The following is a 6000-nucleotide window of genomic DNA, read 5'->3' on the forward strand; positions in this document are numbered from 1 at the left end:
GACTTAGTGTACCTTATGAGGGGAATAGTGGTCCTCTATCTAGAACAAATAAAATTACCTTTAAATTTAATTACTTTCTGTTTCTTTAAATAAAATATACTAATACTTAATTATTGATCAAGAGAAAAAACGATACCATTACAAAGAAAGAAAGTTTTTTTACTGAGATATGGTTTTCAAATAGATAGATGAACATGAATAGAAGAAATCATCCAAAGCTTTAACACGCCCCTTATCTTATTGTGCGGAATTCCGTATAGTAGGGATATACTTATCTGATGGCCTAATGGGATAGCTAGCTAAAAATGTAGACCTAAAATGACCCCCACTAAGGCATGCAGTCTAATAGATGTTGCTCACAGAAATACCACGACCCGACACTACAATGCTCACAACTTTCTGAAACTTTCTGATTAATTGTTATGCGAACCTAGTGGATCAGCCAGATGTTTGTCTTTTTTTTTTTCTTCTTCTTCTTCTTTTCTAAACAGCCAGATATTTGTAATATGTACAAACAATTCAACATATTATCATATTTTGGGTGACCTTCTGGTCAAGAATGTCTATCATGATCAGGAATGCGTAAAAATGCGAAGAACTACGTGAACCACTATAATATGTATGCCTTAATTTGCCTTGGTCGGGAATAATTCTAATTAATATTATTTTTTTACAACCAGGAGGACTTCTTATTCATCCATTCGCCTATTTTGGGAAAAGTGGATTGATATTTATTTTTATCCCACTCAACAATTCAATTCTATTTTATTGTTTCAAGCAATTTTGAGCAAAAAGAAAACTGAGAAAGTATTAAAAAAATGTAAATTTTTGCACAAAAAAGAGAAAGATGGGAAGAGAAAAGGAAAAAAAAAGTAGAATTTACTTCTTTTTTTTTATATTGTGATATAAAATTCTACATTGTTAATCAAATAAAACTAGATATGATTAACTTTTAAACTAATTAGTATAAAGTTAAAGTTAATAATTTTAATTACATATCAAATACATAATTACATGAAAGTATACGGATAAAAAAGTCACATGAAAGTATATTCCAATTAAATAAGTGTAACATAAAAACATTTTTGGGAAAAGTATGTTTGAGGTCGTTTCTGTAAAATTCAATAAATATTAAAAATAAAACATAATTATTTTTGGTATGGAGCGAGTAATATTTAAGATTATTGGTTCAACATAAACTTACCAACTATAGTTGTAAATAGGAATCTTCAATTATTATTTTTTTTAAAAAAAAGGGTCATCCATCCCTCTCCCACTTAATTCATTTTTGGGTTGACTTATAAACTAGATGTAAAGCTAGATCTTCACAAATTATTTTTAAATTAAAAATGGGTCATTTCACTCCCACATAATTTATTTTTGGGTTGACCTGTATCATCACACTACCTACAAATTAACTTATCAGTTATCACACTTTGTGCAACTTTTCACGGTATGTGATCAAAATGGTTTATTATTTCCTTTATATATATGAATTGCAGTAAATTACATTTGTTTGAATTTTTATTTTTTTTATTTATAATTAAAAATATTATATTTACTTTATTTTTTTAAAATATTTATATAAAAATAATAAAATATCCTTTTCATAATTTTTCTTACTAATAATTAAAAATAAGAAATTAAACAAAAATAATGTATTTTTTATAATTATTAATAAATAAAAATGAAATAAACTTTCATAAACCATGCATCATATGGGCCTGAGGAATATGAGGACTGGGGGCATCAATTTTGTAATTATGCAAATCCATATTATGTCGCGGAACAAAATCGTAAATCGGGAGAAGTGGAGAATATAGTCTTGCAATATGGTATTCGATCGGTACCTGAGTTGTGCAGATACATATAACATCAGTTGTATAAGGGACCTCACCCTGTCATCCATCAAACTTTTGTAGCATTATTTTAGAGTGCCACTGCTACCCATATAAATGCCGCAGCAGTACTTTTTTAAAATAAATTAAGAACAACTCATTATCATATACTAATAGATTTACAACCACCAACGTACCTGTTCAATCAACAACTGAGATAAACCTTCATTTCATAAAATTAAAACAAGGACCATAATTATTATAATAAAAAGTAAAGATAATACCATAATCAATATATAATATCATACCCAATATATTAAAAATAAACAACAAAATTAGGAGTTTTTATTGGTTAATCCCATCAAACCAAATCAATTAAGTTGGTTTCTTTCTTTTCTTCTTTGGTTGGATCAGATCCGAACATACCAACAAGACTTAATTTTTTTACTTAATTACTGTTTTAGTCCTTGACTTTGGATTTGTGTTTATTTTAGTCTTTAAAATTTAAAAAAGCTTTTTTTAGTCCTTGAATTTTGAAAAATTAATTTTTTTAGTTCCTGAGATAATGAATTTGACACTTTGTGGTGATTTTTAAATATTTTGTGACAGATTTTTTTTATCACTTTGTGATAGTTTTGAAATACAAATTCAAGTGACTAAAAAGTAAAAATTAGTTTAAAACAGTTAAAATTCGTCACAAATTCGTCACAAAATGTTAATTTATTATGTCAAAAATTAAAAAAAAATATTTTTAAATTTCAGAAACTAAAAGAAGAACATATCCCAAATTTAAGAGCTAAAATAGTAATTAAGCCATATTTTTTTATGACTAAGGAGACCTGAATACATATAAGATGTGTTTTTTCTTCTTTAATATTAGCAACTCACTTAATATTTCACATAAAATCTGAAGTCAAACTTGGATCACTTAATTTAAGGACACAAATTATTATTATTGTGTCAATCATTGTCTGTAAAAATATGAAGTATTAGGTTTATGTTTCACATAAACCTAATCCATTTTTTAAAATTTCATTTTTGCTGTTTTTTTACGAGCTATACGCCCTAAACTTAGATTTTAAATATTTTGCTCCCTCTCCGGGACTTCATATTCAGTGCTTTTAGCACTATCAAAAGGTGGTACTTTTTTTTTCTCCAAAGACAACAAAAATAAAATCTACTTTCTGCACATTACCTTGCCAGCATCAGTACAATTGACACCTTGAATGCTTCACAAAGGGAAAACATCAATATCAAGTACGGAACGTGAATTGGTTAATAATTTTTTTTAGTTCGAATTGTTGGTATTCAAAAGTTACATTTTGTTTTGTTTTCTCACTTAAACAAAAAAGAAATTACATTTTGAGTCCTATTAATTTGTATTAAATCGAGTAAATTTATTTTAAAATAAATATTTGATAATATTTATTTTGTTTGTAAAAGTTGAATTCATAATTTCATTAATTAAAAGAAAAGTAAATTTCTGATCACTGAAAGTAACATGAGTTAGTGCAGTGGTATATAATTTCATGGTGAAAAGCATGCACTAAAACTTTAGGGCTTAATGTGTACTATATCTGTACGTCCATGCTAGGGTCAACACACAAATGAGATACGTGCACGCGTTAGCTATGTTGGCCGCTAACTTTTTGAAATAAGAAATAAAGTAAAAGAAAAAAGAGTGCAAAGTAGTGAAATGAAAGGATTCACTTGTTTAATTTAATTAAATGTGAGATATAAGCCTTATGTAAGGTTCAGCTTCTGTGAGTGTTTGCCCTGTTTATATTGTCATTAGATGCATATCATAGTGGCAGAATTCGGTCTGTCTTAAAATTCCACCCACCCAAGAGCAAAATTAATGTAAAATCTATTAATATAAGACACATGGATTCAATGGCGCGCCTCTTTTTTCCAAACTTGGTCTATCTTAATCTCAATCAATTTAGCATCGACATTTTTTCATGAATTTCATACAAAATCATCATTCCCTCACAAACATAAATTCGAAAAAATGGCTCTTTTTTTTTCTTTCAAAATTACAAATGGTTACGTGGAAATTTTAATTTCTTAGGATCCATTTATTTCTATTTTCACTTTTAATTTACAAAATTGTCAACTTATTTTCAATATTTTTAAATATTTGTACAAGATATAGCGAAAACAACTATTTTCCTGTTTTCTCTGTTGTTTACACATTTTAGAAGATAGGAAACATATTAAAAATAAGGTGATGGATTTATAAATTAAAAATGAAAATGGAAGTAAACATACTTTTATATTGTCTTTTCATATCAATTTTCAATATTTTCACAACCACCAAATAATATTGTAATGTTTTGTGGGACTACAATGGATACAGGTGGGTATTCCATCGATAAAATGAGTCGATGTTTGAGTCTCAAGTTCTACTATTTTTTGTCTAATAGATTTAAAATAATTCAACTATATATTTTTAATGAGAACAAGCAAAACATATATAAGGATGTTATTGCATTGAATCTAACTTTTGTACTAGTACGCATATATAAGATTGATTGACTACTTCATCGGACTAGAAAGAATGTGATTATATGTCGTTTAGAACGAACTTTTGGAAAGGTCCAATCCTCAAGGTGTGATTTTCTGAAATTCTATAGCACCGTTTAATTAATTTCACCATATACTTGTTTGACATGCCCACAAAGCAATCACACTAGTCACTAGGATATCATGAACACCCAAAGGTTCTTGAGGCATGTTCTAAAGTAATTCCAAGAGATAGTACGTCTAATCATATTTAAGACTTAACGTCTTCCTAGAAACTCCTATATAAACACTTTGCATGGCACATCACATTTTGCATTCTAACATAAAGTACCTAGGACAACAAAACTACATTCGTTGATCTAGGGAAAAATAGTAGACATCTTATGACTATTTTCATCTCACACCGAAATGCAATTGCTAATTATTAACACCAACATACTTGGGTTGGTAATCACCATTCCTAAGAACAACCACTTCCTCTATAAAGATTAAGACTCTGTCCACCCACAAGTATCTTCTCCTGATCCTATTACTCTACCCAAATTTCATATTGAAGTTATATTGTAAACGTTATCACTTTGTTTACCATATAGACTTGCGCTCAACTACTATTAGAGTAACAAATCACTGAGAAAATAACTTTAAGAGTGAGCCTACTATTTGGAACACATATGATATCGATATCTATGTGAATACAACACAAGCACATATTACATGCATGTGTATTTCTTTGGTGGGTTTAATATACGATTAAGCTTTAGTTTATAAATAAAAACGAAACATCTAAATAAATTAGTATTTAAAAAAATTAAAGAGTACAAAATTTATTAGTTTCATTCATTTTTTTCTAATAAGATATTTTTTTGTTTGGTTATGAACGCCCTTGATTACTAGTGTTTGACACCTCGGAACATATATATGCTACCTACTTGCGAAGATAAGCTTAATTGATAAAGAACCAGACCACTTTGAAAGTTGAACTTTCTGACGAGGACTTTGAGCCCGTCTACGTGTGCAACCCCATAATTCTGAATATGACAAGACACTGAGTGCATGTAACCTACAGAAAATTATGTTCACTTATAATTGTAAAGTTGCATGAATAGTTCAAGCAACAATTTATATAATGCACGCCTTTTTCACCTCAAAATTGAAATAGTCATCATCTGCCAAATTTATATATACAGATAAATTTTTAAAAATTAATAACCTTTTGAATTTTTTTTTCTGTATTAACTTCTACTAGTAGTTTATAAAATTAGTGTTTTTAATAAATTAATAAGGTAATTTTTTAAGGCTTAAATATTGTTCTCACATTTTTTAAAATTTTATCTTAGTCTCTAATATTTTATAAAAAATTTCAAGTCCCTAATAAATTTATTTTTGCTTATAAAAAATTATTTTGATAGCTCTACAGGGACAAAATTTTTAAAATAAATATTAAGAACTAAAAATAAAATTCAGAAATTTATCAATAACCAATAATATTTTTAAGTCATTTTAAAGATCTTTATATAATATAGTCCAATCAATATCATCAATTAATATTTTTAATATAATTTAATAAAATATAAAAATGCCATATTTAATTTTAATCTCGATAAAATGGACGAGTTTTGATTTTCGTTCCTTATAA

Source organism: Glycine soja, chromosome 3 (genome assembly GCF_004193775.1).
Source record: "Glycine soja cultivar W05 chromosome 3, ASM419377v2, whole genome shotgun sequence".
NCBI classification, from domain to species: Eukaryota; Viridiplantae; Streptophyta; class Magnoliopsida; order Fabales; family Fabaceae; genus Glycine; species Glycine soja.